The sequence below is a fragment of the Ovis aries genome, chromosome 16 (genome assembly GCF_016772045.2).
Source record: "Ovis aries strain OAR_USU_Benz2616 breed Rambouillet chromosome 16, ARS-UI_Ramb_v3.0, whole genome shotgun sequence".
Classification (NCBI taxonomy): domain Eukaryota; kingdom Metazoa; phylum Chordata; class Mammalia; order Artiodactyla; family Bovidae; genus Ovis; species Ovis aries.
Genome location: NC_056069.1, coordinates 37,497,226 through 37,522,378, shown reverse-complemented (window position 1 = coordinate 37,522,378; position 25,153 = coordinate 37,497,226). Strand labels below are relative to the sequence as shown.

At 38.0% G+C, this 25,153-nt stretch overlaps 1 protein-coding gene across 7 annotated transcripts in view; it reads left to right on the top strand.

The window, feature by feature from the left end:
- The first annotated feature begins 420 nt into the window (after positions 1-420).
- Positions 421-25,153, top strand: part of NIPBL (NIPBL cohesin loading factor) — a 197,997-nt gene continuing 173,264 nt past the window's right edge. For all 7 annotated transcript variants that reach the window (XM_042233855.1, XM_012097046.4, XM_004017042.5 and 4 more), the window contains exon 1: positions 421-832. The gene's annotated coding sequence lies outside the window, so the exon portion shown is untranslated. The remainder of the gene's footprint in view (positions 833-25,153) is intronic.

The window sequence follows — 25,153 nt, the reverse complement described above, 5'->3', positions numbered from 1 at the left end:
GTGCGTGGTCTGCGAGCCGGTCCCGGCCTGAGCGCCCCCCACGCATACGACCACCACCGAGGCTCAGGCCCCGTTCCGGCCGGCCTCCAGGAAAATAAAGACCAGGAAGACCTGGCCCGCTCGTGCCACAGCGAAAACGCCGCTCCGCAGGATCGACACTAAAAGGCAACGTCCACAGCCGCCCCGACGAGAAGGGCGCGGAGGAGAGGCCCCCGCCGCCTCGCTGCCGGCCGCCTCCGGGCCTCGGGTGCGGTGCGGAGCTGAGCGGCACGGGCTGTGCAGTGCGGCGAGGCCGAAGACGCGAGCCCAAGTGGCGGCGGCGGCGCGGCGGTGGCGGAAGTGGAGTGGGGAAGAGGGGGTGGTTGTTAGTGTTTGGCGCCGGCGGAGGGAGTCATTCCTGCAGCTGCACTTCCGGTCGGCATTTTGTTCTGAGAGGGAGAGACGGAACGAGAGAGAGACACACACAGGGCTCCTTCCCCCCCCGCCCTCCCCCCCCTCCCTCCGTCGGTACCGACTCACCCGACACCACCAAGCCGCAGGGAGGGACGCCCCCGCCGACTGGAGGATTGGTTCCCGGGCCGGCGGCGATGCCCCCCCGGTAGCTCGGGCCCCTGGTCGGGTGTTTGTGAGTGTTTCTATGTGGGAGAAGGAGGAGGAGGAGGAAGAAGAAGCAGCGATTTGTCTTCTCGGCTGGTCTCCCCCCGGCTCTACATGTTCCCCGCACTGAGGAGACGGAAGAGGAGCCGTAGCCACCCCCCCTCCCGGCCCGGATTATAGTCTCTCGCCACAGCGGCCTCGGCCTCCCCTTGGATTCAGACGCCGATTCGCCCAGGTAAATTCCTGCTCTTTATTTCGGCGGCGGCGGCGGCGGCGGCGCCAGGTCCTCAGCGTCTCTCCTCCTCGCTCCCCTCCCCGCCGTTTCCTTAGCGGCCCCAGGTCTCCTCCACGGGCGAGTCTAGAGTTCGCTCCTCTCTGGTGGCAGCCGCCCTGGGTGGCGGTGGTTTTGTACCCTCTCCCGGCCGGCTCCGGTGGCGGGGACTGGGCTCCTGCCGGGCGGCCGGGGAGGCGTAGGCCCGGCGGAGAGTGCAGGCCGCGGGCCAGCGGAATCTACTTGAGCTCGGGGATTAGGAGAGCTCCGGGCTGAGCGGAGCTACTGCTGGTCGGTGACAGGCCTCGCCCGGGAGAAGAGCTGTAGCTAGTGAGGAGGCGGAAACAATACAACTAACAGCAAATGTGCCCTCTCCGTCCCCATATTTACAACTTTCCTGGTCCGGGAGTGGGGAACGTCCCAGTGAAACAAACAACCCCCCTTCTTCCCCCTGTGACCCCATGAAGGGAGGAAGTAGTTTCAGTTAGTGAGACAAATGTAAATACTCAGACACGGATCCAGTGGTAATTCTTTTCCTGTGTAGAACTTGTTTGGACGTTGGAAAGTTAATAAAGACTCATTTTCTTTTTAAGGAAAATTAAATCGTCCACATGAATATTTAATACAGAAAACTATAGTATAGTAGACACTGCATATGACCCCCCCACCCACGCAAAGCGCTTTTATGTTGTTGTTTGACAGTGTGTTGCACATGGACTTTTTATTCAGAGACAAGTGTAAAGTACTTGACAGGTTTACCCTGCCTCTTTATATTTGTGTGCGTTATATAAGGACAGTTTTAACTGATTATACGTGAAACACTCAGGTACTTCCTGATCTAAACGTGTAGAAGCTTAAAAAGGTTTTTAAATGTTCTGAGAATTGCGGTGAGATATAAGTACATCCAATTTCCTTTAAAAGGACAGAAATGAAGTTATGCTTAAAATCCCTGGGAGGTTAAAAAAAAATGTGAAAGGTGCCATCCTTTCATGTCAGGGCAGATCTTCTTGAGGTCCCAGGATTGTCATTGGCTGTTTGTGCCCATGATGTTTGACTGTGTAATGAGAGAGGTGTCATTTTAATAGGTCAAATGTATCTGTAAATGCTGGAGAAAAATATCAATTTTATCTTAAATTCTAGCTCACAAGTAAGTTAAGTGCTTGGAGCTTGTTTGTGGAGGCGTTGATAATGTAGGTTGGTATAAGGGAAAAGCCAGTTTAAAAGTGCTCAGCCATACAAGTTGCATAGAAAAATAATTGTTCCTGGGTTAGACTGTTTTGATACTTTGTCTCATATTCACTGAAGGAAAACTTTCATTGGTTAAAATGAAGCAACACCGATCAACAAAGTCCCTTGTTTTATTGGTGAGTGTTACGTTGGTTCAAATTTTTTGCCTCTCATTAAATTATTATGTCATCGTAGAACAAGTAACTTTTCTGGAGGTGATTTTTGAGTTTAGCCTTTTGCTTAAAGTAAATTCTTCCACGTTTCCTGCAAACGTATGGATAAATGTTAGAAAGAGTGAAGTTAATATAGCTGTCACGTACTAGGCATGTTTTTAATGCTATAAATCCGTGTAGTAGTCAGTAGCGTGTCCGTGATTTGTATTGGTCAGGGAGCAGTTTGAATTTTAAAAAGCCTGAAGCTCCTGCTGAGCCCCAATCCCGGCCTCCCTCCCTCCCACTAATCTCCCATTCCTGTCTTTGTGCTGCCTGCTCCTGTTAGACACTGTTTGCTACAGGGCCTCAGGCCTACACTGGGTGGGGGGCACGCAAATGGGGACTGGGAAAGGGTTTGGGGCTGGGGGCGGAGAGGAGAATACGGAAGGTAGGAACAGTTCATTTCTTAAGCGGAGGATTTGAGGGTGAGGGGGCGGGGTAAGGGCTTCAATATTAATGTTGAAAAAGGCCCTGATAAGAACCTGTGATTGTCTTTACAACTTTATTTAAATAAACTACTGAGGTGTATGTCAAGGGATGAACATCCTTCAGTTAAAGGTAATGGAAAGTGGAGTTCTGCTTGCTTAGTTTTCATCAACAGGAAAAACTTATCTTTGGCGTTTTATAGTTATAAAGGGAGCTTTCTTACACATGTTTGTTTGAATCAGTATGTCATATGTCTGTGTGATTGATTTTTTTGTTGTGACTTTGGCATTATAGTGAATTAGTTCTTATTAGACCTTATTTTCCTAATTCTACATATTTGGTAATCCGTAAGTAATACAGGTTGTATGATACCTTTCATTCAGCTAGCATAAATACTACTTTTAAGTAGGTTGGAAATATTTTGTTTGGTCCAAACCAGGTAAATAGGTTATTTTTAAAGGAGAAGATATTGCGAAACTTCAGTAAAACCTAAACTTGAACTTTACATCCTTGATAACTTAGTTGGAAAGAATAATTTGTTTCCCTAGAGATTATGAATAGTCTGCTCTACTCCCCTGTATTGGTTGGAATACTCACCAGGGCTAATCTTGTATTTCTTTTTCTTTTTTTTAAATTCAGTGGAAGGAAACAGCTCCAAGTATTCCACAGATCTTACAGTGCTAGTTATATTATTTGGGTAAATACTTTATGGTATACCTAGAGGAAATTTCAGCAGTATGATTTATTGTTTCTTTTGAGTCTTCGAAGTTACTAGTAACTTACAATAATTACTTGAAAATAGTTTTGAAGTATGTCATGAAAGTCTAGTAAATTAAAGTTGAATAGTAAATAATTACTTCTAGTATTTTGAGATGAGTATATTGGATGTTTCCTTTTGAAAGCCATTCAACAAATTTGTTTACTGTAGTTCGAAAGCTTTTTGAACCTGTGCTAGGGATCATTATAGTACTATCCACCTTTAGGAAGAAAAGACTTGTATTTGAAGAAATTTCAATTTCTCTTTGGGGATGAAAAGTGAGAGTTTTTAGTATGGTAGTAAACTTAGTTTTGGTTTTCTGCATAATAATCACTATTGAATCTCAAAAATAATATGAGCAAAAGCTGTACCAATTCAGACGTGAACCTTTCTTTCTTTGGAGCCACGATACCCAACTTAAGCATGTATTTTCTAAGACTTCCTTAACTAATTTCATATTTAATTTTTTGGTGACCAGTTCACTATCAGACTGCTGTCTAAACATTTGAATACATCTGCGTTATATTTTGGTATGATCTATGGTAGTATTTTTACTCTCCCAAAATAAGATGTAAACATTAATAATAAAAAGTAGATAAAAACTAAAGAGTTTCAGTTTTACACAGTTTCATTTAAATTTCCCCACTCCGTTGCTTATTAGGAAAAGCATACTTTGTAAGTAATTCTGAAATTTTTAAGATGATGTAAGATTTCAGTTTTATATAAAGTGATTGAGAAGGCTGAGTTAAATAAAAATTCTTTTCATACATGTGTAACTTCAGTTCTGTTTATCATGTTTATTTGCTATAAAATAAATAGGAAATTACTGACCAGGAGCTAGTAACTAAGTGGTTAGTTGACATGTTTATTTTAATATCCTAAGATACTAAGTTGGCTTTGGTGGTAATGTATGGTCTCATATAGCTTTTAAAAATCATTTTAAAATATGCTTTTTGAAGGAAGTTCTTTTTCTATTTTTAGCAGTTGTCAGTAATTATTCTTCCTATTTTTACATTGGTTCTTTTTCAAGGTGACCTGAGTTCATTCATAAATATTCTCATTCCCCTGCAAGATGAATGATCAGTGTGATTTCAACTTTTTGATGAAAAAACTCAGGCCACGTGATTTGTGTAGATTCACTTAGTGACTCAGTGGGAGATTAGGGTATTTCTCTGACTCTTAATAGTTTCTTATTAGATTATGTTGCTTTAAGTAATGTGTGAGCTTTGGTCATGAAGCTAGGTATTGCTCCGTGCTGACACTGATACCATCTGTGATTTTTTTTTTTTCCCGATTATCTGAGTCCAAGGTGCTTTTCTCATCTCCATAGAGAGATATGATACCTATCTTTTGGTTGTATTTTCCTGGTATGAAAATAGTACTTTTCTGTTAGATATCTTCCCTTTGTGTATATATGTTGGCTGTTTGAGTGGTTGAGTTTATTTACATGTCTCTGTTCAGGAGTGTAAGTGAATTGACTATATTTGTAGTAAATAATGACTCCTTAAAGTTCTATTTTTATTCAATTTTTTAATGACTAGAGTGGAATATTAGCGTTTCTACTTGATTTAAAAGCAATTTTAAGCATCAAATCTGGAGTCAATTTTAATGAATTGAGTTTTGTCAGATTGCATTATATTTTAAGGCAGGTTCCTTTCTATTCCCAAAGTGATTTACTAGAAGAGATCATTTGTTGATACAGAATTGCCCACTGGATAAGATTTTGAGGGCTTATTATTTGCCAGGAATTGTGTTACATATGGGTGACCCCACTCTAATTCTTCCCCAAGCTCATGAAATAGAAACAGTTATTACCCACCATTTACAGATGAAAAAACTGAGGCTAGAAATGTCAGAAAATTGTCTGTTGTCTTATAATTACTCTGATTTATATTGTTTCTTAAGGATTTAGGATTCCACATTTCTAGTTTTAGTGAATTCTTAATATTATCCTTTAGTTCCTCAGTTAATTCAATACTTTAAAGTCATGTAGTCAAGGAAATTATGTACTGTAGGCAAAGAACTAAAATAAAATTCAGACTGTATGTGCTATATACATTAATAGTAATTTCAATAATTTTGAAATCAAATCTTTACTGCCTTATATTTTCATTTTGAGTTTAATAAGTCTGAATTTTTTACTTTTAAGTTTTTTATATTGAATTGAAATTGTCAAAGCATCTTTTTAGAAAGAGAAAATTGAACCGTAGAGCGTTTATTCATAGAAATATATGTGATCACTTGTGTCACAGTATATGAATCTATAAATAAGTATGACTCGTACTTTAAAAAAAAATTCCAGTATTTGTGTAGTCAAAGAATGTGGATCCTTCTGAAGTTCTCAACTTGGGAAGTTGTGCAGTCACTCCAGAGCTATTGTCATTACATACAGTTTTAGGAGGATTCCTTTAGTAAATACCTTCATAGACTTTGAAGTAGTCTTTTTCTCATCTTTAATGGCAAATATTTATCTTCAGGGGTGAATTTGAGTTTTACAGATAGCAAAAAAAAGTAATTTAGAACTTTATTTAGGAAAACTAAGATTTAAGTTTTATTTTTGTTCCAGGCACTGTGTCAGTGCCTTACATTTGTCATCTGTAGTATTACTGAGTGAATCCCATGTGCCAAAGACTGTGCCAGGCACTTTATATGGGTTTTCTCAATTCTTTAAGGTACAGTATGAGTTTAAGATATTTGAGAAAACTGAGGTACAGAATGATTAAGTGACTAAGGTCATACAGCTAACAAGTGGCAGAAAGTGGAGAAAGGAGTCTAAAGTTGATGCTTTACCCATTAGCCTTAACCACTACACTGTTTATCATGATTTGAACCTCCCAGCTATCCATTGAGGTTAGTGATAATGTTCTCATTTTACAAACAAGGAAGTTGAAGCTCATCATGTTTAATAATTTGTCCACAGTGGCAAATCTAACAGGTATTGAAGATAGGATCCCACTCAGATGTGTCTTGATTCTAAAACATCTATTCATTCCATTCTACCATGCTGCCTTTTCAAGATTTATAATAGTTCTTTTTGTCTGTTATTTCTTGATAAAAAAGGTAGGCTTGGTTATAAAATAGTGACACTTGTTTTTCTTGTGTAGCTTATAAAGAGATTCTGAAGATAATTTGAAAAGAGGAATTCTAAAATTTTTTGGTCAGTTATAGCTGATTCATTACTTGATACCGTTTTTAAAACATACCATATAAAACATGCAAGATGTTTCCATGTATAAATGTGTATTTAAATAGAATATTGATGTTTAAATATAATGCATGCTATACTTTTTGAAAATGTGGAAAAGCCACATTTATTTTTCGTGGAAAAGCCACAATATTTATTTTCACAATTATTATTGTGATTCTTGAATTATTTCTTATCAAAACATTAAGCATTAAAAAGTGTTCTCAAGAATACATTAAATTTTCAACATAATTGATGTAGGGTTTTTTTTTGCCATCTTACATATGCATAGCATGTCATTTAACATAATATATCAAACTCTTAAAAACTTTTTTCGGGATGCAAAAACATGGAATTAGTAACATTAATTTATTTGTTAAAGTACTTTGGTATACTTTTACCTCTCCTAAGAAATTTGGAAGCATTGACATAATTTTGAAATAACTGGATTCCTTTTTGTTAGAATGAGCTTATTTGGGTCATCTGTACTTCTCAGTTCTTTAGTCTTGTGCCAGTGAAATGCATATGTACTTTATGAGTACTGTTTTTTTTTAATAGTCATTGGTTCTAGATACCTCAAAATCTAGCAGTGCTTGAAACACTAATGGAATTATTAAAACTCAAACTAGAGTTTACTCTAAAAATAACAATTTTATAATGATGTATTTAATTTTTTAATCAACTAACATGTTCTTGAAATTAATCCTAGTAAAGAAATACATCACTGAGTGTTCTCAACACTGCTATTTGGCAACTCTTTCAAGATTTTCTTTTTGCTTTTGTTTTTTGTTTTGCTTAGTTTTCCCCTATATTTGTTATGTTTTATTTTTTTTAATTGAAGTATAATTGATTTACAATATTATGTTAATTTTATGTATATAGCATATTGATTTACAGTATTTTTGCAGATCATATTCCATTGTGGGTTATTATAAGATATAATTCTTGGGTATAATTCCCTGTGCTATCTCATAAACCTTGTTGCTTATCTGTTTTAACCCTTTCAGGAGTTTAAAATCTACTTTTCGTTTTCTTTGTGTGATAAGATTATGGGTTGCCAGTTTCTGTCTAAAGAAATTGATGCTCTGAGTGTAGTCTATATGTAATTTAGTTTTTCTTTGGTAATGATCAAATTGAAATTTTACCTGGGTATATAATGGGCCTAACTCCCATTAAAAAAAAATACTGTTCTTTAATGATGCACATAACATGATACTTTTTCCTAGGGTACTGCCTATGTCTTAGAAAATTGTTAAGGTGGAAAGTTGAAATGTAATGGCCTAAATGCTACTTTTACCGTTTTTTCCCTTTGAAAAAAGGATTAAAAATCCAACATTTATGCCATAACCTACTTCAAGTTACTTTGTTATCCTGTAAGACACATATGACATGTGCTTTTATTTAACTCTATTAATATTCTCTTTCCCTCTTCTGTGTATCTCTTCCTCTTTCTGTCAGTGTCTATTTAATCTGTGTCTCCTCCTAAGCAAATTTTTACATAGCTTGGTGAATATAGTTGGTATTATTAATGTTTATGAAACCTAGAGCAGTTTAAAAGGCCTCAGATTCTGCAATCTTCATAAGTTCAGAATATTGCTGGTGAAAAAGCATTTTGATACTAACTGGAAAATGTATATTTGTGTTAGCATTCTTACTTCATTCTAGAGATATGGTACTTCTCAAAAAATCAGCTCAGTGACCAGAAATTTTTTTTAAGGAGAAAGCAAACTTTCCTGTGAAAGTTTCCTTGGTCATTTAGGTTAATAGCATTTGTCAGTTTATTACTTATATCTCTTGATAAAATAATTTGTTCCTATGTCTTCAGTCATACTAAACAATCAGCTCTATGCAAGCAAGGAGACTATTATTTCCATCTTTATGTCTGTAACACCATCACAGTGCTTGTCCTGTGTTGTAGGTATTCATTACATTTTTGTTGAACCGATTAATTAGAATTAAACTGTATGATAGTGTTTACATACATCCCAGTCAAGCCATATGAAACATATATAAAGGAAAACCTGAAAGTTCTTTTTTTGGCTGTTAGGATTGTAAAACATAGGAAAGGGCTTTTGTTTTGCTTCCCTGGGTAGCAGAATTGCAAGTAAGATAACTGTGATTTATTGTAAGAGGGGAAGTATCTAAATACCTTGTTTCAAGCTTAAGATTGGTTTATTGTAGTTTTTATTTTCTTTGCTAATTTAAATATTATATCTAATAACAATTTAGATAAGTCAACTGTAATTAGAACAGAGCATTAAAAATGTTATTTAAATGAAATAGTGATATGGTGAATTAAGTAAGGCTTGTTGCTCAGTTGCCAAGTGGTGTCTGACTCTTTGCGACCTCTGCCCTCCACTGTCTCCTGGAATTTGCTCAAATTCATGTCCATTGAGTCGGTGATGCTATCTAACCATCTCATCCTCTGTCTCAGTTAGGCTAATTCAGGTATAATTTATACAGTAAAATTCACTATTGCTGCTATACAGTTTGAGTTTTGAGAAACATTATCTTGCAATTACTACCTTTAGTAGAGACATAATATTTTCATCACCTCTAGCAGTTCCCTTATTTCTTTTTGTGATCAGTATCTCACCCCTACTCTAATTCCTGGCAGCCAGATCTAAATTCCTGTTCCTATAGTTCCATATTCTCTAGACTGTCACATAAGCGGAATCATACATATGTAGGCTTCTGTGTCTGGTTTCTTTCTCTTAGCATAAAGTTTTCCATCCATGTTGTTGCATGTATTAATATTTTGTTGGTAACTCAGTTTTAAAATTGAATTTAATGTACTCTACAACTTTGGTACTACCTTGTTGAAAAATACTTCGAACAGTTTTAGATATTTGTCTCAGATCTTGCAGCTGCTTTGTTATTGGACACAATCTTGCTTTCCCATATTTATCCCTCAGATGGTATAGAATCTGCCTGCAGTGCAGGAGACCTAGGTTCAATCCGTGGGTCAGGAAGATCCCCCAAGGAAGCAGATGGCTACCTACTCCAGTATTCTTGCCTGGAGAATTCCATGGACACAGGAACTTGGTGGGCTACAGTTCATGGGGTCACGGACACAACTGAATGACTAACGCTTTCACATTTTCACCCCTCAACACCAGAAATGTTGTGATTTACATTACTGTTGAGTGGTGTTTATTTATACTAGTTAATTCTGTTAGGTTAGATGCTCTACCAAGTAGGTAAAATAGATATTGGCCTCTTTTTCATCATAATAATTAAAATAGGTAACTTCATGTATTTTGAACATAACAGCACATAGCAACTGAAACAGTGGTGAGTTTACAGCCAGAAATTGAGTTTACATTTTGTTGATTCCAGATGTGTTGTTTAAACTAAAAATAGAGCATAGGTTATAGTGAAGAACCAGTCATTGCTTCTCTTCTAATGCTTAAAGTAGTGCTATTTACTGGAAGTTGGAGCAGATAATGAGAAAAGAAGGGTCATTTTATTTGACCACCTGTTTTGTTCCCCCTCACCCCTCACTTTTTGAAACAGCGTTCTCTTGGGTTCAGGGATATCATTCTCTCGTTTGCAGATCTTTTTGCTAACTCTTCGATCTCTGCCCACTCCTTAAATATTGGTGTCCCCAAGGTGGTTCTTCAGCCTTCATTCTGTTCTCTCTTCCTATTGATTTAATCTATTTATTTAACTTTTTTACATGCTGATAACTCACAAATCTATCTGTAGAATAGAATTCTCTTCTGAGACAGATCCAGCTGTCTTACTAGGCACCTCCTGATGTCCCGTACATACTATAAATTCAGAAGTACTATAGAAATCTGAACTCATTTGTCAGTTCTTCCCTACCCTTACCCCCTCCCACTCAAAAAGAAAAATTATTCTTAGAACTATGTGAAGTAGGTTAATGTTCCCATCATTAACTCAAGTTGCCTAAACTAGAAACTTGGTGATAATAGTTGATCCTTCTTCTTTAGTGTATCTCCAAATGAGTTGTTTACCATGTTCTGACATGGTATATCTGAATATCACTTGAATCCATCCCTCCTTTACTATTTGATTCTGAGAGTGGGCATGTGCATACACTTAGTTGGGTGAAATAACATAGCATTTTAAGAAAGATTTAGAGGTAATTGCAAAATATATATTTAGTGTTAGGATACTTTTTGTTCATATGTTTGGGCTCTGATATTTTTAAAATTAAGGTATCATTTTCAGTAACATTCATGTTTTATAGCTTAAATGTGAATGTCTTCTGTACCCATTCCCATATTTAAAATCCAGGACCTCTTTAGAGCCCAGTGTATCAAGGACAACAATTTTTTCTTACTTTTAGAGCACTGTATTTCATAGATTTGTACATTCATTTAACAATTGTATGTTTATGTGTTCAGGAGCAGAGTCTGAATTAAAAAGAAAGTGAGAATGTAGGAGCAAAGGAAGGCTTTTTAATTGACTTTCCTATTACTGTGAAAACAAGTTTACTTGAATAGCATTTTCACTTTTATTGCAGATAACAAAACTAAAGGAGTAAAAGCAGTGGGGATATGGTACCATTCAGTTGCTAGGCATGCAGACATTTTTAATGGCAAGAGTCATATATTGTAGCTGCATTGTTTGTCTGTGAGTTTGGAAGTTTTTGCTTATGGTTTTGTATAAGCTTACAATGTTTCTTCTTAGAATAAAGTTATCTCCTTATTCCCCAGTTGGAACAGAAGGAGGGTCTGCTTAGTTACTGATTTAAATAACCCTGAGTATCTCTTGTGAAGGGTATCTTAAAATGTGATGCTATCTTGAAAAATGAAGTAGACATTTTCATCACTGTATCTAGAATTTCTAACTAAAGAAATAATAGGTGCTATATTTTGCTCTAGTTCTAATTGCCATGTTTTTGAGAAAATAGGATCAATACAAAGGCTGTTTACGAAGACCTAGAACCTTGCCTGGGTATTGAGTTTGTGGTGGCTTGCACGTAGTAAGCATTCAGCAAACAGTTGAATACATAAATTGGAATTGTGTTACAGTTTTGAGATAAAGGATTGATTGGAGTGACAGATGATAGATGGAGCTTGCTAAATATTAAATTAGACAGAAGGAAGAGAACACTAGATAGGACAGCCTTTAAAGCAAAGAATTGTGTGATTTAACTACTTGTAGTTGGACAGTTACGTTTGTTTGGCTGGAAAAGAGGAAGATCTATGTACAAAAGTGTTTCTGAGTTCTTTCTATTTTGTTTCCACAACAGTTTTGCTTCTGATTTCAAGTATTAGTTTAGACTTCATCCTCATTGGTAAGGGACAATTTAATAGGCTCAGGGCTAAAATGACCTGCATAATCCAGATATGCATATTAGGACTTGGGAGGTGTTGGTGAAATAGGGAGAGAGGTATTACAGGTCTTCAGTCATTTCCAGTTATTCATGGTTTTTAGCTTATTTCAAAGTGCCATTGTATGTCCTCACTATCGAGGTAAGGGGGCCTAAACACTAGAATTTAAAATGACTTCTAAATTACAACATGCTTGTGACTGGAATTCCAGTTGAGCTATTTCAAATCCTGAAAGATGATGCTGTGAAAGTGCTGCGCTTAATATGCCAGCAAATTTGGAAAACTCAGTAGTGGCCGCAGGACTGGAAAAGGTCAGTTTTCATTCCAATCCCAAAGAAAGGCAATGCCAAACAATGCTCAAACTACCGCACAATTGCACTCATGTCACACGCTAGTAAAGTAATGCTCAAAATTCTCCAAGCCAGGCTTCAGCAACATGTGAACCGTGAACTTCCATATGTTCAAGCTGGTTTTAGAAAAGGCAGAGGAACCAGAGATCAAATTGTCAACATCCACTGGATCATGGAAAAAGCAAGAGTTCCAGGAAAACATCTATTTCTGCTTTCTTGACTATGCCAAAGCCTTTGACTGTGTGGATCACAATAAACTGAGGAAAATTCTGAAAGAGATGGGAATACAGACCACCTGACCTGCTTCTTGAGAAAGCTATATGCAGGTCAGGAAACAATAGTTAGAACTGGACATGGAAAAACAGACTGGTTCCAAATAAGGAAAGGAGTGTGTCAAGGTTGTATATTGTCACCCTGCTTATTTAACTTATATGCAGAGGACATCATGAGAAACGCTGGGCTAGAAGAATCACAAGCTGGAATCAAGATTGCCGGGAGAAATATCAATAACCTCAGATATGCAGATGACACCACTCTTATGGCAGAAAGTGAAGAGGAACTAAAAAAACTCTTGATGAAAGTGAAAGTGGAGAGTGAAAAAGTTGGCTTAAAGCTCAACATTCAGAAAACGAAGATCATGGCATCTGGTCCTATCACTTCATGGGAAATAGATGGAGAAACAGTGGAAACAGTGTCAGACTTTTTTTTTGGGGGGGGGGGGCCTCCAAAATCACTGCAGATGGTGACTGCAGCCATGAAATTAAAAGACGCTTACTCCTTGGAAGGAAAGTTATGACCAACCTAGATAGCATATTCAAAAGCAGAGACATTACTTTGCCAACAAAGGTCCATCTAGTCAAGGCTATGGTTTTTCCAGTGGTCATGTATGGATGTGAGAGTTGGACTGTGAAGAAAGCTGAGTGCCGAAGAACTGATGCTTCTGAACTGTGGTGTTGGAGAAGACTCTTCAGAGTCCCTTGGACTGCAAGGAGATCCAACCAGTCCATTCTGAAGGAGATCAGCCCTGGGATTTCTTTGGAGGGAATGATGCTGAAGCTGAAACTCCAGTACTTTGGCCACCTCATGTGAAGAGTTGACTCATTGGGAAAAACTGCTGCTGGGAGGGATTGGGGGCAGGAGGAGAAGGGGACAACAAAGGATGAGATGGCTGGATGGCATCACTGACTCTATGGATGTGAGTTTGGGTGAACTCTGGGAGTTGGTGATGGACAGGGAGGCCTGGCATGCTGCAACTCATGGGGTCGCAGAGTCGGATACGACTGAGAAACTGAACTGAACTGTGACTGTCCTAGGGTGAAGTTCAGTATCTGAATCTCTAATACGCTATCTCGCTGTTGAGCCGTGTTGCTACCTCTGCTGTCATATGGTTTTAGTGATTCTGTTTTCAACTAGAGGATAGCCACCAAAATTTTAATGTTCTTTACCAAAATTTCATACTTCAACAACTCTCCATTCCCTTAGATTTTTTGGGAACCAAGAAATTTTATTTATTTAATAAAAATATGTATATGAATGTAATTCTGGTTAAATATGTGTTTATGGTATTAATATATGTACCTAGTCCTGTTTTCTCTTAAGGTTGTGTCATAAAGGTTTTCCTCATTTTTTACATAGTGTTCATAAATACTTAAAACGTTACCCAACACTTTGTCAGTGGATGAACCATAATTTTATCAGTCGTTCTACTTGGGACATTTTACTTGCTATCACCTCTTCTGTACAAATATGAGGTAGTAGAACATCTTTATATGTACATTTTTCCCCCTTTGGGGGCTTTATTCATTTAGGGTAGAATCCCATTGGTTCTAGTTAGGCAAAAAGGTGTGAACCTTTTTATGGTTCTTTAGATGTATTTCAAAAAATAGTTTACTCTTTCTTAATCTTTATTTTCATCCATGTCTTTATTCAGTGAATTTGTTTGTTTTATATGGATTCCTCTTTCCTATTAAGATTATTCTTAGGTCATTTAAATGCTCCTCTTCTCTATTGTTGTGGGTGTGGTCTCTTTTCAATATATTTTTGAATTTCATAGTAAAATTTATGAATTTTTCAAACTGTTATCATTTGGAGGTCTTGTACACATAGTGAAATTAGCATAGACTCTAGTCTAAACTAGCTACTAGCCAAGTAACATTTAGACCAGTCACTAAGCCCATTTCTTCAAATGTAAACTGAAGGAGTTCTCAGGTTTTAGGATTTTTATGGACTAATAAAAACATAAAGCAAAGGGGAAAAAAAGAAATTTAGATAAATGAAAGAAGAGAGTAAGCAGGTCATAGAGATATAGTTTAGTTAAGACATCATCAGTTTTTTATCTGCAGAAAAGCCGTAAGTAGATTTTAGATGGGGTGATCAGTTGCTTCAGTTGTCTCCAACTCTTTGTGACTCCATAGACTGTAGCCTGCTGGAGAAGGCATTGGCACCCCACTCCAGTACTCTTGCATGGATGGAGGAGCCTGGTAGGCTGCAGTCCATGGGGTCACTAAGAGTGGGACATGACTGAAGCAACTTAGCAGCAGCAGCAGACTGTAGCCTGCCAGGCTCAGGCTCCTCTGTCCATGGGATTTCCTAGGCAAGAATACTGGAGTGGGTTGCCATTTACTAAAAAGAAAAATTAGTTCTTTGATAGGTCCTATTACTTAGACTTAATATATATTTTTTCTTTTTGGATTTAGATGGGTATATCTTTCCTTCTGTCTTTTGCTTCTCTCTTTTTAAATTTATTTTTTAATTGAAGGACGTTTGCTTTACAGAATTTCGTTGTTTTCTGTCAAACCTCAACATGAGACAGCTATAGGTATACATATATCCTCTCCCTTTTGAACCTCCTTCCCATCTCCTTCCCCATCCCACCCCTCTAAGTTGATACAGAGCCTCTGTTTTGAGTTTCCTGAGACATACAGCAAATTCCCATTGGCTATCTATTTTACACATGGTAATGTAAGTTTCCATGTTATTCTCTTCATATATCTCACCTTCTCCTCCCCTCTCCCAGTGTCCATAAGTCTGTTCTCTCTGTCTCTCTATTGCTGCCCTGCAAATAAATTCTTTGGTACCATCTTTCTAGATTCCATATATATGTATTACTATATGATATTTCTCTTTCTCTTTCTGACTTACTTCACTCTGTATAATAGGCTCTTGGTTCATCCACCTCATTAGAACCAACTCAAATGTGTTCCTTTTTATGGCTGAGTAATACTCCATTGTGTGTATGCATGATAACTTCTTTATCCATTCATCTGTCATAGGACATCAAGGTTGCTTCCGTGTTCTAGCTATTGTAAGTAGGGCTGCAGTGAACATTGGGGTACCTGTGTCCTTTTCAGTTTTGGTGTCCTCAGGGTATATGTTTAGGAGTGGGATTGCTAGGTAATCTGGTGGTTTTGTTGTTAGTTTTTTAAGGAATCTCCATACTGTCTTCCATAGTGGCTGTATCAATTCACATTCCCACCAACAGTGCAGGAGGGTTCCCTTTTTTGCACACTCTCTCCAGTATTTATTGTTTGTAGACTTTTTGATGATGGCCATTCTGACTGGTGTGAGGTGATATCTCATTGTAGTTTTGATTTGTATTTCTCTAATAATGAGAGATATTCAGCATCTTTTCATGTGTTTGTTAGCCATCTGTTTGTCTTCTTTGGAGAAAGTCTATTTAGGTCTTTCTCCCACTTTTTGATTGGGTTTGCTTTTTTTTCTGGTATTGAGTTGTATGAGCTGCTTGTATATTTTGGAAATTAATCCTTATGTCAGTTGTTTCATTTGCTATTATTTTCTCCCATTCTGAGAGTTGTCTTTTCACCTTGCTCATAGTTTCCTTTCTGTGCAAAAGCTTTTAAGTTTATTCAGGTCCCATTTGTTTACTTCTGTTTTTATTTCCATTACTCTGGGAGGTGGGTCATAGAGGATCTTGCTTTGATTTATGTCATTGAGTGTTCTGCCTCTGTTTTCCTCTAAGAGTTATATAATTTCTGGTTTTACATTTAGGTCTTTAACCCATTTTGAGTTTATCTTTGTGTATGGTATTAGGCAGTGTTCTAATTTCATTCTTTTACATGTAGCTGTCCAGTTTTCCCAGCACCGCTTATTGAAGAGGCTGTCTCTGCCCCATTGAATATAGGTGCGAGGTGGTGCTAGTTTAGTTTCCAAGTTGTGTCCGACTCTTCTGACCCCATTGACTGTAGCCTGCCAAGCTTCTCTGTCCATGGGATTCTCTAGGCAAGAATATTGGAGTGGGTTGCCATTTCCTTCTCCAGGGTATCTTCTGAACCCAGGGATTGAACCTGGGTCTCCTGCATTGCAGTCAGATTCTTTACCAACTGAACTATGAGGGAAGCCCACAGGTGCGTGGGTAGACTTAATATTTGAGATATGAAGTATCTAGTGTGATGTGGCCTTGGTTGGGATTTCATATTCATTCTCTTGTTCATCAAACATCAGGTGTTTCCTCTGTCACAGAAGCTACAAGGCAGTCAGTTCAGTTCAGTTCAGTTGCTCAGTTGTGTCCGACTCTGCGACCCGATAAATTGCAGCATGCCAGGCCTCCCTGTCCATCACCAACTCCCGGAGTTCACTCAAGACTCATAATCATCGAGTCCGTGATGCCATCCAGCCATCTCATCCTCTGTCGTCCCCTTCTCCTTCTGCCCTCAATCCCTCCCAGCATCAGAGTCTTTTCCAATGAGTCAACTCTTCCCATGAGGTGGCCAGAGTACTGGAGTTTCAGCTTTAGCATCATTCCTTCCAAAGAACACCCAAGGCTGATCTTCAGAATGGACTGGTTGGATCTCCTTGCAGTCCAAGGGACTCTGAAGAGTCTTCTCCAACACCACAGTTCAAAAACATCAGTTCTTCAGCACTCATCTTAACTCTCACATCCATACATGACCACTGGAAAAACCATAGCCTTGACTAGACAGACCTTTGTTTTTAAAGTAATGTCTCTACATTACCAGTGGTGAAATAAAATACTTCATTCTTGCCTTCAAGGATCTTAACAGTCTAATAAAAGACAGATAAAGAATTTGTTATAATACCAAGATTAACAAAGAGGATACAGTAAGGGCACTGAGGGGGCTTACCTAATTTAGACTAGAGATGGTATATAAACCATGTTTGCTGCTGCTGCTGCTAAGTCGCTTCAGTCGTGTCTGACTGTGTGGCCCCATAGACGGCAGCCCACCAGGCTCCCCTGTCCCTGGGATTCTCCAGGCAAGAACACTGGAGTGGGTTGCCATTTCCTTCTCCAATGCATGAAAGTGAAAAGCGAAAGTGAAGTCGCTTAATTGTGTCCGACTCTTAGCGACCCATGGACTGCAGCCTACCAGGCTCCTCTGTCCATGGGATTTTCCAGGCAAGAGTACTGGAGTGGGGTGCCATTAGCAAGCCATTAATTAGACTTGGGAGTATGGGGCAACAGTTTGATTGTAGAAACTGCAAACGATTAGATTATTGGAGCATAGAGTTGGAAAAGGAATGTTCCAAAAAGATTTGAAGCTGCAGAAAGGGGCTGAGTCTAGATTATGGATGAATGTATATGCTTTTAAAAATTCTGTTCATTTTAAAGATGTTGGGAAACCAAGAAATTACTTAGTAACAAAATATATTTTGTATTTGCAAAAAATTTTGGCAGCAATGCAGAGATTTGATAGGAGATAGGAAAAAGGCTAGGGAGGACATCTAGGAATTGATGAAGTTCTTAGTTAGGACTGTGAAAATGTGGAGGGGGAAATGCACAGAAATATTAAGAAATTAGCCTGCATACAGTTTGGTGTTTATATGTAGATCAGTGGAGTAATGGAGAGTGAAAAGAGTTGAGGATTGATTCTCAAGTTTCATGTTTGTGGACCTTGAAGTATGAAGGTTCCACTTGCTAAGATCAGGAATATAAGAGGAGAAGGTTATAAGAATTAAAAGATGAAGGTATGGCGGAAGGGAGGGAGATGATACTACAGTTTTAGGCTTGTCAGCGGGACATTCAGGTGTGCGGTAGATGTGGGAGTCCCCATTCAGGTTCTCAGAGCTGAGACGACATTAAGCTTTTCTTTGGCAAGGTGCATAATTATTAATTGGTCTGTTAGAGAATTATTTTTATGAGGACAGCATTTCTAAGTCTATGTAGATTTTTTAAAAAGGATATATAAAATTTAAGGGTAAAACTGTGTTGAAATCCTAGAATTTCTTTATTAACTGAGAATATCCAAGGTACTATTCAATTTATTATTATAGTTCTGATACAGATATACAAATTAGAATTAGCATATAGCTTTTAAAGCCAATATAAGTTGAGTAACTTTTGGCTGCTTAAAAAGAATACAATCTATCCCTGTATCACTTTCCACATTTTGGATGAATGGATATTAAACAATTTAGTGACTTGGTCAAATTGTTATAGATACTAATGGCTATTTGAAAATGACTTTCAAAGCTGACCTAAAATGTCTCTCCAAACAGTCTTAATTCAAGGTTAAAAGTAGTTTGTTTTTTTTTTTAAATCTTACTTGGTTTGAATTACTAGAAGATAATAGATAATAATACCATTTCTTCTTATGGCTTTGGTTTCCAGTGTATTGACTATATTACTATAAACTTAGAAAAACAAAATGTATGTTCTTATATGACAATTTTCTATCGTATAGGCTGTCTTAGGGCCTTTCTGATGTATTGTCAATCCAGCTTAATCTGAAGACCGCTTCTCTAAGTTGGTTTTATTCTAAATGCATACATATTAGGAGATCTTTAGTGAGAACTGTGTTTACTTTGCTTATGAGAAGATCATATTTACAAATATATTTAAGGCTTGTTTTTAAAATATTATATACAGGAATAATTGTGCAAGAATCAAACTTAATTAACAAAAATAATTGACTAGGTCAGCTTCAAAATAAAAATGAGTGGTTTCCTAGGCTCTAAATACATTTAAGTAAATGTACTTTTTTTTTTTTTTTTGTAATTAGAGAGACGGCATGTCAGAATCATCTAGGGAACTTTTTCAAACTTTTGATATAACCCTTTTATGGTGATGTAGGATAAGTTTTATAAGTTTCTCTATTAGTCCTTTAGGCTTTTTAATCTTCTTCAATAATTAATATAATAACTACTATGCTCTCAGCAATGAATTCTAGGCATTTGATGCTAGGACTTTTTTTTCCAGCTTCCCTCTCAGATTTACATGGCTGCCTAAGATATGCCTCTTCCCTCCTCTCCCCCCAGCTTTATTTTATTTTTTCCTATTCTGTGAAAACAGCTGTGAGGTATGAAGGATCAAGGAACCATGGTGGGCAGAGTTATTAATGAGTTAGAATTAAAACTAGTTGCAGAAAGGAGAGGTATGTTAATACAGAAGGATGGAATGGAGTTTCTGAATACTACAGAGGCTGCAGAATTGAGGAAGGAAGAATAGCAGATACTACAAATGAATTTGGCAGAAAGAATTGGTGAGAAAAATTGAAGTTAAAAACAAATACAAGTTGGCAGTACTACCTAGAGTAAAATTAAAAAATGACGAACTGACTGATCTGGTCCTAGCGGTGTCTTATGTTTAAAAAGTTTACTCAGAAGTCAGATTGCTTTATTTTGTATATGTTGAATACACACTCTTTTAAAGTCATGTGTAAAATGCTTGGAATAGTGCTGTGCACTTAATAGTAAGTCCTCAGCAAATATTTATTATTTTAACTAGTTGGCAGCTACTTTTTGAATTGTGTGATTTGATGAAAAATATACTTGTCAAGTGAAGTGAAGTGAAGTCATTCAGTCGTATCCAACTCTTTGCGACCCCATGGACAGTAGCCAACCAGGCTCCTCCATCCATGGGATTTTCCAGGCAAGAGTACTGGAGTGGGTTGCCATTTCAAAATCTGCTGATTTGTGACATAATTACTGGAAGATATTTGAAACAAAGTTATCAAATCAACTCAATTTCATCTGGTATTGAAATATGCTAAGTTCTTTTTCACAACTTCCCTGGTGGCTCAGACGGTAAAGCGTCTGCCTTACAATGCGGGAGACTTAGGTTCAATCCCTGGATGGGGAAGATCCTCTAGAGAAGGAAATGGCAACCCACTCCAGTACTCTTGGCTGGAAAATCCCATGGACGGGGGAGTGTGGTAGGCTACAGTCCATGGGGTCTCAAAGAGTTGGACACGACTGAGGGACTTCACTGCTGCTGCTTCTTCACAACACAACTTGTCTGTGTACCCCAAATCAAGTGAAGTATCCCAAATAATAACTCAGCTTATACAAGGAACTTAACTAATCTGTTTTCTTAAGTTAATTATGCTTCTAAAGGTATTGTTCTGTACTGCTGTGTGTGGCAGTATATATACAGTACACACAAATATGGTCACTATATTTCGATAGCTCATTTTCCTGCTTCACACCTTTTAATCAAAACCATTTATCTCTTTTTTGTCCATCTATCCAAATCCTACCTTCTTTCTATCAAGTTCTTAGGGGTTTTGGGGGGTAATGGAGGGAGATAGCATAGGGTGGTTGGTTTGTGTGTTTTCAAACTTATTTTTTCTCTCTTTGCTCTTGGGCCAATTCGTGTGATTTCTTCCTTTTCTAATACATACCTCTCTGTAGGAGTTCTTTATGTAAGTTATATGCTAACTTGTTACATTTTCATATTGTGTGTCAAACTACAGTTTATTTTGTTTCACTTTCACATTATATTATCAATCAAATTATAAACTCTTTGAGGGCAGGATCTGCCTGTGGTACCTTATGAAGTGTTTTGCCCAGAGTGGGTTTTTAGCAAGTGTTTGCTGATAACTTAAGTGGCTCATCTGAACTAGTTTAAAAAGATTCGGAGACTATTTCACATTCTCAAAAACTATGAAATTCACACTTTTAAAGTGTACAGTGGTAAAAATTAAATGGTTTTTTAGTATATTCACAAAGGTATACAACCATCATCACTGTCTAGTTCCAGAGCGTTTTGTCTTCCTCAGATTAGCAGTCACTCACCATTCTTCCCTTCCCTCAACCCATAGCAACCACTATCTACCTTCTGTTGCTGTGGATTTCCTTATTCACATAAGTGAAATCATACAGTGTGGCTTTTTTGTACCAGGCATCTTCACTTGGTCATCCATGTTGCAGCATGTATGAGTACTTAATTGCTTTTTATGGCCAAATAATATTCCATTGTGTGGGTATACCACCTTTTAATTAACTTGTCAGTTGATGGACATTAGGGATGTTTTCACCTTTTGGCTATTATGAATAAAGCTTCTGTGTTTTCAGTTCCTCTGAGTAGACACATAGGAACTGCTAGACTTTTCCAAAGAGGCTACAGTTTTACTTTTCCATTAACATTATTTGAGGTTTATATTTTCTCTGCATCCTCTCTAATTCTTCTTATTGTCTGAGTATTGCCATCCTAGTGGGTATGCTAGTGGTATCTCATTGTGGCTTTAATTTACATTTCCCTAATGACTGATGATTTTGAGCATCTTTTCATATACTTATTGGTCATTTATATAAATCTCTGGAGGAATGTTTATTCTAATCTTTTGCCCATTTTTAAATTGGATTATCTTTTTATTCTTAAATTATTAAGTTTTTAATATATTCTGGATTCATGTCCCTTATCAGGTATATGATTTACAAATATTTTCTCCCATTCTGTGGATTATCTTTCCACTTTCTTGATAGTATCCTTTGAAGCACAAAAGCTTTTCATTTTGTTGGTGTCTGATTTAATCTGTTTTATTCCTTTGGTTGCTTGTGCTTTTGATATCATATTTAAGAAACCATTTCCTGATTCGAGGTCATGAAGATTTACACCTATGTTTAGTTTCAGCTCTTTAAGTCTGATATATTTTGAGTTTTTTCTTTGCATATGGTATGAGGTACAGATCCAACTTCATTCTTCTATATGTGACTATCCAGTTGTGCCATTACCGTGTCTTGAAAGACTTATTTTCCCATTGAATGGTCTTGACACCTTGTCAAAAATCAATTGAATGTAAATATGAGAGTTTATTTCTGAACTGTGTTTTATTCTGTCAACCTATGTGTCTCACCTTATACCAGTATCACCCTATTTCAATTAATGTAACTTTGTAGTAAGGTTTGAAATTGGGAAACATGAGTCTTCCAACTTTGTTTTTGTTTTAGGTTGTTTTAGTATGGTAGAGTTCTTGCATTGTCATATGAATTTTAGGTTCTCTTGGTCTATTTCTGTAAAACAGGCAGCTGCAATTTTGACAGCAATTACTTTGAATCTATAGATAAATTTGAGGAGTATTGCTAGCTAAACCAGAGAAGGCAGTGGCACCCCACTCCAGTACTCTTGCCTGGAAAATCCCATGGATGGAGGAGCCTAGTAGGCTGCAGTCCATGGGGTCGCTAAGAGTCGGACACAACTGAGCAATTTCACTTTCACTTTTCACTTTCATGCATTGGAGAAGGAAATGGCAACCCACTCCAGTGTTCTTACCTGGAGAATCCCAGGGACGGGGGAGCCTGGTGGGCTGCTGTCTATGGGGCCACACAATCAGACACGACTGAAGTGACTTAGCAGCAGCAGCAGCTAGCTTGACGATATTAAGTCTTCTGATGTATGAGCATAGGATGCCTTTTTATTTCTTAAGCTTTAATTTCTTTCACTGAAAAAGTTTTGTGGTTTTCAGTGTGCAAGTATTGTGCTTCTTTTGTTAAGTGTGTTCCTAAGCATTTTATTCCTTTTGATGATATTGTTAGTGGGATTATTTTCTTAACTCTATTTTTTAGATTGTTCATTGCTAGTGTATGAAAGTACAGTTGGTTTTTATATATTGATCTTGTATCTTACACCTTTGCTGAACTTCTTTATTAGCTGTAATTTGTACTTCTTTTTCTAGGGACAGCTTGTGTTTGTTCAGTATGGTTCATTCTGCTCTGCTCCACTCTTGCAGACGCTTCATGCCAACAGTAGTTAGAGAAATTTTCATGTTTGTCCAAACCTGCTGCTTTGTGATTTTTTAAAAAAAAAATCGTGAATATATGAAAAGTAAGATTAGAGAGCTCAGAAGAAAAGCTGTGGTCACGTTATGTCAAAATTTTCATTTAGTACTATCTGGCTGTAGCATAGGATTAAAAATTAAGGAATTGTGGCCTGGAACTTAAAGTAATGTGCTTTACCTGTAGTAACGGCCATCTCAGATGTTTGTTGTGGGAATAAATAAAGGCTTATGAGAACGTTGTGTACATATGGATGCAAAATAAATTCTATTGGTTAGTAATTTCTAAAGTCTTTGTCTTCCATTGGTCAGTCAGTTCAGTTCAGTCTCTTAGTTGTGTCCGACTCTTTGCGACCCCATGAATGGCAGCACGCCAGGCCTCCCTGTCCATCACCAACTCCCGGAGTTCACTCAGACTCACGATCATCGAGTCTGTGATACCATCCAGCCATCTCATCCTCTGTCATCCCCTTCTCCTTCTGCCCCCAATCCCTCCCAGCATCAGAGTCTTTTCCAGTGAGTCAACTCTTCACATGAGGTGGCCAAAGTACTGGAGTTTCAGCTTCAGCATCATTCCCTCCAAAGAAATCCCAGGGCTGATCTCCTTCAGAATGGACTGGTTGGATCTCCTTGCAGTCCAAGGGACTCTGAAGAGTCTTCTCCAACACCACAGTTCAGAAGCATCAGTTCTTCGGCACTCAGCTTTCTTCACAGTCCAACTCTCACATCCATACATGACCACTGGAAAAACCATAGCCTTGACTAGATGGACCTTTGTTGGCAAAGTAATGTCTCTGCTTTTGAATATGCTATCTAGGTTGGTCATAACTTTCCTTCCAAGGAGTAAGCGTCTTTTAATTTCATGGCTGCAGTCACCATCTGCAGTGATTTTGGAGCCCCCCCAAAGAAGTCTGACACTGTTTCCACTGTTTCCCCATCTATTTCCCATGAAGTGATGGGACCAGATGCCATGATCTTCGTTTTCTGAATGTTGAGCTTTAAGCCAACTTTTTCACTCACCACTTTTACTTTCATCAAGAGTTTTTTTAGTTCCTCTTCACTTTCTGCCATAAGAGTGGTGTCATCTGCATATCCGAGGTTATTGATATTTCTCCCAGCAATCTTGATTCCAGCTTGTGATTCTTCCAGCCCAGCGTTTCTCATGATGTCCTCTGCATATAAGTTAAATAAGCAGGGTGACAATATACAGCGTTGACTTACTCCTTTTCCTATTTGGAACCAGTCTGTTGTTCCATGTCCAGTTCTAACTGTTGCTTCCTGACCTGCATATAGGTTTCTCAAGAGGCAGGTCAGGTGGTCTGGTATTCCCATCTCTTTCAGAATTTTCCGCAGTTTATTGTGATCCACACAGTCAAAGGCTTTGGCATAGTCAAGAAAGCAGAAATAGATGTTTTCCTGGAACTCTCTTGCTTTTTCCATGATCCATCGGATGTTGGCAATTTGATCTCTGGTTCCTCTGCCTTTTCTAAAACCAGCTTGAACATATGGAAGTTCACGGTTCACATATTGCTGAAGCCTGGCTTGGAGAGTTTCGAGCATGGCTTTACTAGCATGTGAGATGAGTGCAATTGTGCAGTAGTTTGAGCATTGTTTGGCATTGCCTTTCTTTGGAATTGGAATGAAAACTGACCTTTTCCAGTCCTGTGGCCACTACTGAGTTTTCCATATTTGCTGGCATATTGAGTGCAGCACTTTCACAGCATCACCTTTAAGGATTTGAAATAGCTCCACTGGAATTCCATCACCTCCACTAGCTTTGTTCCTAGTGATGCTTTCTAAGGCCCACTTGACTTCACATTCCAGGATGTCTAGCTCTAGGTGAGTGATCACAC